Source organism: Berghia stephanieae, chromosome 10, assembly GCF_034508935.2.
Source record: "Berghia stephanieae isolate SIO BIC M18660-M18661 chromosome 10, UCSD_Bste_1.3, whole genome shotgun sequence".
In the NCBI taxonomy this organism is placed as follows: Eukaryota; Metazoa; Mollusca; class Gastropoda; order Nudibranchia; family Aeolidiidae; genus Berghia; species Berghia stephanieae.
Genome location: NC_088369.1, coordinates 10,010,607 through 10,023,106, shown reverse-complemented (window position 1 = coordinate 10,023,106; position 12,500 = coordinate 10,010,607). Strand labels below are relative to the sequence as shown.

The following is a 12,500-nucleotide window of genomic DNA, read 5'->3' as shown; positions in this document are numbered from 1 at the left end:
AAACTATGTGTAACCATGAACTTTTATAGTCTGGTTAATATAGTTTATAATTAGTCATAAAGAGAGAGAGAGAGAGAGAGAGAGAGAGAGAGAGAGAGAGAGAGAGAGAGAGAGAGAGAGAGAGAGAGAGAGTTAGTGTGTGTGTGTGTGTGTGTGTGTGTGGAGAGAGAGAGAGAAATTTGAATGGATTGAAGTTATTGTTATGCGCCTAGAGCTTTATTGTATAGAGGAGTGGGCGCAATATAAATAAATTTCATTATTATTATTATTATTATTATTATTATTATTATTATTATTATTATTATTATTATTATTATTATTATTATTATTATTATTATTTTTATTTATTTATTTTTAAAATTTTTTTTTTAATTATTATATAAAAATGGATGGTAAAAAAAAAAAGAAAATAGAAAAAGAAAAGAAATGATCTTGACGCTGTGGCGACTAGCGCCATTGACATCAAAAAGACCATTTGTTTTAGAGGAAGTTTTCAAAGATAACCCAGTTTGAGTTTTCTGCAAGATGAGCGAGGGCTTTTTTAATCGATCGCTATTTGAAGGACGAGTTTTCTGATCAAAATGTTTGATGTCAATAAGTGTTCTTTTTTTTTTTTGTTTTTTTTTTTTGGTTACTTTTTACAGTGTACGTCAGGACAATAACCTGATGTATGAAATGAGAAATTAGTTCCAAATAACCTGTGAAGGAAACAGTTATGAACCACTGTGAGGCGCATCGAAGATGGAGAATCCACAGTATTGCTCTGCATAAGAGTTCAGGGTAAGCGTGGCATAGCGTTCTGGTCTTTGCTTCGTACCCAGAAGTACCAGGTTCAATTCCCCGCATCACCGTGTGGCCTTTTTCAAGCCACCATGCACTAGTTCAATTTGCGTCGTTTCACCGTGGCTGACGCCTGGGGTATTTCAGTTTTGCTATGGAATATACCCTCAAGAAAATAAATTTCCATTGGGGATGAATAAAGGTAGTTTATTTCACACGGTTTGTCGTTAATTTCATTATTATTATTATTATTATTATTATTTATTATTATTATTATTATTATTATTATTATTATTATTATTATTATTATTATTATTATTATTATTATTATTATTATTATCAGAAAAAAGGTTCTGTTAAGCGGATAGTACATAATACACATTACCATTATCTGGAGTATAATGAATGTGTACACAACATCCTGTGAGCACAGCGAGTCGAGTACTCGTTTCTCAAGTGACCTCCTTCAAGTAACACACCTAGACTTGTTACTTCTTAACGTTCACGACGTCATTTCAGAAATATCAAAGTAACTAAGTAAGGATCAGACACTGTGAGATAAAGATCTGAAAATTCCACTGTCGAGGCAGGCCGATTTTTTTTTTTTTTGGGGGGGGGGGGGTGGGGGGGGGGTGTTTTTCATTTTTTCTTTTATTGTCTTGTATTTTGATTTCCCTTGTATTTTTTTCTTCTCTGTTTTGTCTCGTACTGTTTCATAATCATCTTTTGAGATCTTTTATTTTTCATAAAATACATCATATTTGACCTTTAACCTGTAGCCAGAGAACAATCAAACATGTTGTGTAAGTCTTCTGTTATGGGTTTGTGTGACTATACTATGTGGTCTCGTGGTAGACGTTCGCGTTACATCGGTGGGGTCTTTCTACCTGTCCAATATATACCCGCTGTGGGCAAGAACCCGAGACGGCAGAGCATCTAGTCGAACGGTGTGTTGTGACGATGCTACCCGGCGGGTTCGCGACGGTGCACGAATGCGGACCGGACTTTGCTGATTGGGTCGATCGTCATAACATAGTAGTGTGAGAACCATAAGAGGCTGCTGCCTTCGGATTGGAAGGTCTTGGGTTCAAGTCCCACTCTAGGCGGCGCATAGTTGAGTCCAAGGAAAAGACTCTTTACTCACATTTTCTCACCGCACACAGGTGTAAAATGAGTACCTCGTCAACAGCGTTGTCTCTGACGGAAAAAAATTGCTATACCGCCAAACAGGCATCGTGTCTCATCCTACATGTTAAGTACTATTGCTGTTGGCTAGAGTAACCTTGTAAAGCGCTTTGAGCACCTTTTCGTGGAGATTGCTCTATATAAAACTCTAGTGCTGTGACACTCGCCTTCGTACCGAGAGGTCCTTGGTTTGTGTCCGCTCTGAGTGCGAGAACGAGTCCCTGACCGGCAACAGCGCTGTCTCTTTCAATGGGCATGATCTATATTAACTTTCCATGTGCTCGAGGTCATTGGTCACATTGCAAAATGTGCTCAAAGTGACCCACTTAGTGAAAAAGGGTTCACAGCTTTTTAAATATCTAACATCAAGACTGGTCACTTGATCCAGTTTGACACATGGGTATGTTTATAACATTTGTAAACAAAGCAGCGTATTTAAATTGTTAAGGAATATCCAATCGTTGGACAGCAACAAATCATGTGATTGATGACCTGCTTTTACGAACATGAATATAGATCGCTCCCATTTCAAACATTACCATAAAAATAGCTTCTTGAAGGCGTCGAGTCTCGTTCTACGCATGAAGTGTTACTGTTGGCTTGAGATCCCCTTGTAAAGCGCACTAGCTCTCTCAGCCCTAACACCGACTATCTCGGCATTTGGCCCTGGTTATTTTTACCCCATCATTATTTACATTTATATTTTCTGAGACAATAATTCCAACTTATAAGCGTATGATCAAAGCTACTATTTTAAAATGTTTACATGTTTAAAGGTAGTTGACTATGTACATGGGGGTCCCCAATAGCTCAGTAAGCAGAGCACACGCTTCACAAGCAAAGGGGCCGAGATCGATCCCGGATGCAGGCTTGATTTTTTAAATGCTGACTCATCCTCTGTCCATCCAGCAATGATTTGGTAACTGGGTCTGTCAGATCTGGCGGAAAGTACTTTGCGATAGACTAGTGTCCTATCCAAAAGGTATCAAGCAATTGCTGTTGTCCGTTCCACGGTATAGATAGTATGCGCTTGACTAAGAAGCTCACAACATTGCCATCCGGAAGCATTACGGACCAACACACAAAACTATGTGTAACCTTAAACGTTTATAGATAGTATGCAGTTGACGTCACTCATGTCTTTGTTATTGTTTTTTGCCATCCGCGTTTATGAGTAATGCTCACTGAACTGTATTAACCCGACTATAAACGTTCATGGATACACACAGTTTTGTGTGTTGGCCCGTTATACTTCCGGATGGCAATGTTATGAGCTTATTAGCCAAGCGCATACTATCTATAGACTGGTTAATCGTAGCCATCGTAAACTTTCACTGACCAAAAAATGACGTCAAAAGAGAAATCTTGGGCCATAAAAGAAACCAAATCGTGAGTTGTATTCAACAGTTCAACCAATGGGATCACTTGTTTCCTTGATTTCTACTAACGAAAACTTACCAGGAGCAAACAAGCATTTAAAATGACGTTAAACTATAGATAGTATGCAGATGACGTCACTCATGCCTTTGTTATTGTTTTTGCCATCCGCGTTTGTGAGTTGTTCTCACTAAACTGTATTAACCTGACTATAAACGTTCATGGTTACACAGTGTTTGTGTGTTGGTCCTTTATACTTCCGGATGGCAATGTTGTGAACTCCTTGGCCAAGCGCATTCTATCTATAGAGATAGGTCTTAAAGTGTTCCTGTGTCTAGTCTATAGATAGAATGCGCTTGGCCAAGGAGTTCACAACATTGCCATCCGGAAGTATAACGGACCAACACACAAACTCTGTGTAACCATGAACTTTTATAGTCTGGTTAATACAGTTTAGTGAGAACAACTCACAAACGCGGATGGCAAAAACAATAACAAAGACCTGAGTGACGTCACTTTATACTGTCTATAGATTAAATTTTTAAATGTGACCAATGAGCTCGAGCACATGGAACGTTAATATGCCCATGGAATAGTATTGAGTATGGATAATTAATTTTTTTTTCGACTTTTGAAAATACCAAAGATCTCGAGGGGTAGAGGACAGTACAAGAGTTGAGGACGAGTTCTAAGTGAATGGGTGCGATCTATAGATAGTATGCAGATGACGTCACTCGGGCCTTTGTTATTGTTTTTGCCATCCGCGTTTGTGAGTTGTTCTCACTAAACTGTATTAACCAGACTATAAAAGTTCATGGTTACACAGAGTTTGTGTGTTGGTCCGTTATACTTCCGGATGGCAATGTTGTGAACTCCTTGGCCAAGCGCATTCTATCTATAGATAGTTCGAAGATGACGTCACTCAGGTCTTTGTTATTGTATTTTGCCATCCGCGTTTATGAATAATGCTCACTGAACTGCATTAACCCGACTATAAACGTTCATGGATACACACAGTTTTGTGTGTTGGTCCCTTATACTTCCGGATGGCAATGTTATGAGCTTCTTAGCCAAGCGCATACTATATATTCATGTTTTCGTCCAACCTAGTCATTGATCACATGGTTTTTTGTTGTACAACGATTGGACATTTCTCAATAAATGTAAACACGCTGCTTGTTTATGAAAGTTGTAACTTACCCATGAGTCATGTTCAGCAAAATGACCAATTGTGACGTCGGAAATTTTCAAACAGTGAACACTTTTCACTATGTGGGTCATTTTGAGCACACTTTGCTATGTGACCAATGACCTCGAGAACATGGAAATGTAATATAGATCGTGCCCATTGCGACTATGTGGTCTTGTGGTCTGACTCTCGCTTTCGGATCGGAAGGTCTTGGGTTCGAGCCTCGCTCGGCGCATAGTTGAGTCCTTGGAAAAGACTCTTTACTCACATTTTCTAACTGTACTCAGTCGTAATATTATGAGTACCTGGCTGTTAACCGCGTTGCCTCTGTCCGGAAAAATTGCAATATCGCCTAACAGGCGTCATGTCTCGTTCTACATGTTAGGGACCCTTTGTAAAGCGCTTTGAGCACGTTTGGTCAATATTGCGATATATAAAAATCTCAGGCTCAGGTGTATATATATTAATTTATTTGTTTTGCAATCTTCACAATTTTTAATTTACAGTGACAATTTTAACCATACAGTGTTGACATTATTCATATATAAAGCACAACTCTGGCTGTGAAACCGTTCATTATTTATATATACATTATATTTCCATTATCTATTTATTTTACTGTGTAAATCATAACACGTCTGTACAAAAAAAAAAACAAACGAATGTCCTTTTTTGGGATGTTATAAAGTAATATTATTATTATTGTTATTATTATTATTATTATTATTATTATTATTATTATTATTAGTATCATCATCATCATCATCATCATCCTCATCATCATCAATATTATTATATTATTATTATTATTATTATTATTATTATTATTATTATTATTATTATTATTATTATTATTATATTATTATTATTATTATTGTTATTATTATTATTATTATTATTATTATTATTATTATTATTACTATTACTATTATTATTATTATTATTATTATTATTATTATTATTATTATTATTATTATTATTATTATTATTATTATATTATTATTATATTGCGATATTCCTGTTTCAATCTCTCATTACCGACCATAATTTTCAGGATTTTTCCTGAAATGTCACACCTACCCAACACAAAGATATTGTTACACTCAAACTCAAGAGCAATAAGTACCTACCTACTACATGCTATAATATATCATTTTATCCAACAAATCAAGCCTTAAACAGCATTGTGCTCTTATAAAATTTATTTAGATAAGGCCGACGTGTACATTTTGCAAGTCTGTCACCCGAACGCAATTATGGGCCTATTTAACATTGTTGGAATGGATAATACTCATTTTTTTGAGATTTCCATTTACAACAATGAGCCCATAATAAATTTGGTTATCAGACCTGCAAATAAGTGCACGTCGGTTACTGTGAATTCGAGCGATCGGTCGAACCACGAGAAGCCACCAAAAGCAAAGTAGCAGACCTTAATTTTACTCTTCAATGAAGAGTTCCAACACAAACACAAATGACGTAGTAAACATCCGATTGACTTATGTGGACAGCAGATCATAACGTTATTTCAACATAAGTTAATAAGACCTTAGCCAAAGGTCTTGTACTTATGAGTCATAAAGTTAGATAACTTGTCGAGAGACGAAAGTGCATTGTATTGAATGCTTGATAAAATGATTTAAGAATACACCGATGCTTTGTTTCGGTAAGTACCATGACCATTGGACCAGTGTCTTGTCTTGTGTAGACTGTAGACAGTCCCGTTTCAGATTCGAGCTCTCTTCTCTGGTCAGACTTCAATCTCAGCAGTCCACAGCCACCGCCCCCCCCCCTGCCTATTTATGGACTGAACGGACATGTAAAGTCAAGTTTGTAACTGAAAAAACGAATGATAGTTGGGCTGTGCTTGTAAAATATGCCTTTTCCCAACCGGTGTTGCGGTATCCCAAGCCTTGGGATACAGATACAGTACAGTTTACAATTTGCGTATTCCCAACCCAAGAAGTGACACAGGGCAGAAAATTTGCAGGTTCCCTCTGTTACTCTTTTGTGACGGGACCGATCAAATCGGCCCATTTTCAAAAGTCTAAAATTAAAATTTAGAACATTTTATATTTTATACTAATTTATACAAATTATATATATATGGCGGAAAACGGACAAGACCTGAAATTATCTACTTTGACAGGCCCATTTTTGTCAATTTCCATCTTTTATCTACAAATAAGTATCATATATCATTTTAAAGCTTAAAATATGAGGATTCAGAATTTGTAAAAGTTATGAGCAGGAGACGATTATGTAACTTTAAAAAGTAGGTCGATCAACGGTGACCCCGGTTTACACGGAAAGGCAAAATGAAAAGAAATTTTAACAATCTGAAGTGACAAATGACTCAAAATACATGTACACAGGTCCAATTGTTTCAAATAAATAACAAACAGAATATCTTTTGTATTTTGTATTGAAATTAACTTTATTATACAACAAGGGGGATAATTACATGATACAAATAACGAAAAAAAATTTTTTGTAATATTTTTAACTCATTTCAACTTTGAAAAAAAAAATGGGTCCTTGTTTTCAATTGTATTGACAAGACGGGTGACAACAACCCAGGAATAGATGTCTGGAGGGTCCTTTTTTACCAATCACACACTCTGCTCTGCACATACGCATAATAAATTGTACCAGTACCGCTATTCCTTGGGAGAACTGCACGGTGAAACTCCCTCTCCTCCAGTACCTGGTATAAAAGCAATATATAAAGACATAGTTGTTGACAAGAGCACTACTTTAAGCATATTTGATTTCCACTGCTTTAAATATATTTGATTACTCTGTTGAGAAAATAAGGCTTATAATTATGCATAAGAAAGGCGTTCTTAAGAACAACAACTCACACTTACAGCTTTTGTTTGCTACATCACAGAGGTTCAAGTGTAAGGATATGAAATAATTTAGCATATGAATCTAATAAAGCGATATATATATATAAATAAGTCTATAATTGCATTTTTCTAGAACATTTTGGCAAGTGTATGGAATTTTTTTCCTCTCAACCTGTAATTCAGTACTTAGGTGCTATTACGGATTTTATCCCTATCGGTTAGTAAACTCACAGTTCTGGAGTAAAATCTCTCAAGCCTGTGTATCTTGTATTGTAGCTCATCAAAATTTTCATACTGGATAAAATTCTTTTAGATCAGATGTCCAGATGCCATCGCTGCATCCTCCCGGAAAGCAGAGTGAATGTTGTGGTGACACAAAAAATATGAGAAAGAGAGCGAATCAATATATTTAATATAAATTGTTTTACAAAATTCAATTGATTAGCAATTTGTGTTCTTAAACAGCTAGAAATGTTCAGATATGTACTTACATTGAAATATTCAGCATATGTTACCAAAGTTTACATTTATGAACTGTATATTCATCACCAATGTCCAAGTTTACACATTTCAGAATTCCTGGTGCCCATGCAGATGGTGCCCACGCAGGTGACACCAAACTTTATTTTGCTCAAAAAAACTTTTTCTAAAATTTCAAGTCAAAAATCAAAGTTTAAAACACAAAACCAGAGCAAGATTAATGTCTCCAATCAATTTTCAAACACTTTCTTTCATAATTAATAATAAAATAGGATATTGAAATTTGGTGCACGGGCAGAAATTCGAAGACACGAAATCTCCCATACCCGATTATTCACTCTAAAAACAAATAAAAATGTTAATTTTTTATTTTTTGTTAATTTTAAAAGTTTCCTGGACCTAATTTTAGTCACATGAACAAATTTGTAGTTAAAAATTTCAAAGATTGCCTAATATATAGAATTAAGTTTCCTTTGTCACATCGGAGACACGAAAATAACGCGATTACATAATATGCAGAAAATAACTTATAAACAAAGATGGAGATAATTTTTTAAATTTTTAAATCATACAAATTGTAGTTAATACATCTAACTTTTGTTAAAAACAAATCATAAAGTTAACTTTAAATGGAAACTGTTGATTCACTTACCTCATTTGATCCATTCTAAAAACGAAAGTAAAACCTTCGTGTCTTCAAAACGCCACTTTTGCTCGGTAAAAAATCCTAAAAAAATATATAGGAGCAAAATTTCGCCACCATTTTGCTACCACAGCTCCAGGAATAGTTGATCTATCAAAAACAGCAACTATAGTCACCAAATCTCAATTAGATTTTGATATATTATGTTGCCCATGCAGAAAATGCTTTTCCTGTCATTATTGTGTTTTCCACCATATATATATATATTATATATATATATATATATATATATATATATATATATATATATATATATATATATATATATATATATATATATTATATATATATATACGAAGTGGTTATTCAGTATCAGATACCTTTTTACGAAACCCAGAGTCTCAGGTTTACTCCCCACTGTTTCCTACTTACCATAACTTTGTCGGATATTGCTAGGTTTCGTCGGGTTTCATAAAAAAGTAATTGCTTTTATAATTTATATTAAACTCTCTGAAACCCGCCGAAAACCAAAGTCTCAGGTTCACTCCCCACTGGTGTACACTTCCCTGTCCTAGGTTCAATCCCCACTGTTTGCCTACTTTCCATAACTTTGCCGCATATTGTCGGGTTTCTGCGTGATTCATAAAAAAGTAATTCCCTTCCCCCTCCTTGGTATTGCTTTTTTATGAAACCCAGAGTCCCAGGTTCACTCCCCACTGGTGTAGACTTCCCTGAGTCCCAGATTCACTCCCCACAGCTGCCTAAGTCCCATAACTTTGTCGGGTTTCGGAAAAAACACTGTATATGCTGAATAATGCAAAACCACTATTTCAATATCAGATACTGAATAGTACAAAACCACTGTTCAGTATCAGATACTGAATAGTGCTAGCCATAGTGATGAAGCCCGTAGGCCTCAATTAGCTGTGTCGTTTAGCGAGAGAAGGAAATGGAATGTGGAATCGTCATTTCAACATCACACCAAACATGAACACAATAGGATAGGGCCTAGTGCTCCTACTACTACTAGGACTTCAATATTTCCTGTCATCTTGGCTACCAGTTAGTACAAGGCAATCAATTCAAAACAAAATTAGTGACCTCCTTTAGCTACCTACTAATGCTTTTTAGAAAATGCGGTGAAACAATGAAATCCGATCACATGACTACATAAAATCTTGCTGTCTTGGTCTCGTCGTCTAGCTTATAAATGAAAACACCGGTTGGGAATAGGTAAATTCTGCTGTTCCCAACACCGTTTGGGATTAGTCACTGTGTTGCAGTTGACCCAAAATACCCAATGAATGAATGATTGTAATGACAAAGCAGGAAAGAATAATACAAGAAAAATAATCATCCCAAAAAATCAGTCTTCCTTGACTGGGGATTGACCTCAGACTTTCTGCTTACTGGTCAGACGTGCTATCATTGCACCACTGAGGAGGATTTGAATGCCTTTATTCTTCACAAGGGGACACGCCTCCCCTTGCAGTGTCTTGCTAAGGTGGGATAAATAACAATGTGAAATTGAATGTAGGCTTCAATTTAATATACGAAAACAGATAAAATGGACATTTCGTGTTTCCCGTTTCTCAGCAAAATAGGATGAATGAAACACTACAGATGAATGAGATGATGTGGTAGTGGCGTTGTTAAGACGAATAAACAAAAACATTGATGGGGCAGGAAATAGTATGCTTTTTTTTGTAAGGAAGCACGAATTAAAATAGAAAAATAGATATTTATAAAATCACATTCAATTTCACATTTTAAAAATTTCTTTGGGCTTCGAGCAGCAACATTTACACTGCTCAGGTGGGACAAATCAAGACAAAAGCTTGCTTATGCAGTGCTGTGATTCACCAAACGTTCCTCAGCCAATTGCTGCCATGTCGTTATCCCGTGTTGCACATGACGATAACGTTGGTGCCAACCTCACGTATTTTGTTGAGAATTGTACGGATTATTAAATTTTTACTATTTAAGCATTTTTAACAATCATACACATTTTTGGAGTGAAGTGGCCGAGTGGTTTAGGCATTGTACTGTGATCTGGAAGGACCCAGGTTTGAGCCCTGCTTCAGGCTCACTTTGGACAACAAAGTCATTTTGACATCAAATATCTTGTTTGATGGATTATCTATATTCCTTCATGGAATGCCTAGGCGATGATATCTGATTTTTAAAATACTCTCTTTTAGTGTGTACTTAAACACTTTTATTCCGATGACCTGGACTTTCATATAGGGAATTCAATATTATAATATTTTCTGGCTGGGTCATATCAGATCTATAAGTGGATTCTGGAAGAGGATACTATTTATAGTTTATAAATAGTGAGTTTATCCATTAATTCAAATATCAATTATAATAGTGCTAGTATGGTCTAATTGCCCATTATCAGATTTAGTGCTAATTATCATTTTTGAAGGATTGTACGTATTTTTTTCAGAAACTTACTCCTTTTGACTCTCCATTGTACACATTTACATGGACAAGGATTGTCAGCACTGCGATAAATTATAATAACTTTGGGACACAGGCGAGTGCCATGGCAGTCGACTGCAGTCTGGCTTGTGAACGCTTGTGCAACTGGCAGTGACACTTAAGCTAGATTTTGTTTGCTTTGCCACACCTGAGAAACATGCTTCTGATGTCTATGCCTTATACTTATATTATTGTACTTATATTATAAGCTAAAACTCATTCTGGTTAATAACCTGTTGATATTGTGACACACTAGGTGGGTTATTAAGCTGTAACTGGTAACCAATACTATCTGATTTAAAGTCTGATGTGATAATGCCATACTTGATGTACTTGTGTACCCTTAAACTCCATGTAAGGAAAATATCCACATGGATTTGAACCCACAACTGTTCAATCCAAAAGCCAATGGCTCGTCACAAGACCACAGACTCTCTTTTATTCTTAATCTTTTAGCCACTATAATCACAGCATTTTGAATGACAAAAACCCTTTTGTTTCCATTCCACAGTTCTAACCAATAAAGTACTGACAAAATTCACATCACAGATCGACACAACGACAGTTTCTGACTTTGATATTTACTCCTAGGCGAACAACACAGACAATTTTAGAATGTAAGTAATAGTAATGTCGAGTAAAGTTGATACTTTACATAGCGGCCATCTGTCCCGATAACATCGGGACTATCAGGACAAATTTGGCAATACGGAGAAAAATGTAAAGAATAAAAGTTTTGTTTTTATGTATGGAAGTGATCCATGCATTTCCCAGGGTTATGATTTTTTTGACTGGCAAATTAAAACACGGAACAGAAAAAGCTCAAAATCTAGATTATATCATATTATATAATACAGTGATTCTTCTTTTCCACTTATATGCGGATTTCTGCATTTTTAATGATCAGTGGAAAATCCGCACTTGTCAAAAACCAAGAGAAATATCCGCAGAAAATTTCAAGAAAATTTTTTTTTATTGGAGTGCTTAACAAAAATCATAATTTTGATGCCAAAGTGGCTCCAAATGGCTCTAATTGCATGTCAATTTTTAAAATTTTACGGGGGAGCATGCCCTCGGACCCCCCTTCAGCGGTCGCATTGCTAAAAAAAATCCCCCGTTTTGATAATTTCTTGGAGGAAGCACTGATAATAGTCCAAAAATACTGCTGTTTTTGGGTCATGACGGTATTGCTCATTAGTTAAAGTGTCCCGTTTTAGCTCTCATGGAAAAGTTGGCCGCTATATATGACACTTACTTAAGTTGTCCTTCAGGGCAATTCGACCCATGGAGCCGGAGTTTATCTCAGTTTCTATAACGTGAAATGGACAATAGCAATCACTTGCTATCCTCAGAATGGTGTTATGTCATGTATTTCTATTGCGTCTTTTGTCGAAGCTCCAAAGTGCTGGGTGCCTGGAAACAAACTGGACATTATTTACACAAAATAAAAAATAAAACCTCGATACCAAATCAACCAATATTAAAACAGATGCAGCATGAACAAGAC

At 35.8% G+C, this 12,500-nt stretch overlaps 2 protein-coding genes across 5 annotated transcripts in view; one reads left to right on the top strand and one right to left on the bottom strand.

The window, feature by feature from the left end:
• LOC144956203 (stimulated by retinoic acid gene 6 protein-like) overlaps positions 1 to 12,500 on the bottom strand; it is a 744,310-nt gene that overhangs the window by 79,317 nt on the left and 652,493 nt on the right. The gene's annotated exons all lie outside the window — the stretch shown is intronic.
• The window catches only part of LOC144956194 (choline-phosphate cytidylyltransferase A-like), a 57,399-nt gene continuing 50,900 nt past the window's right edge, over positions 6,002 to 12,500 (top strand). The window contains exons 1-2 of the mRNA XM_078886620.1: positions 6,002 to 6,197; positions 11,505 to 11,610. The gene's annotated coding sequence lies outside the window, so the exon portion shown is untranslated. The remainder of the gene's footprint in view (positions 6,198 to 11,504; positions 11,611 to 12,500) is intronic.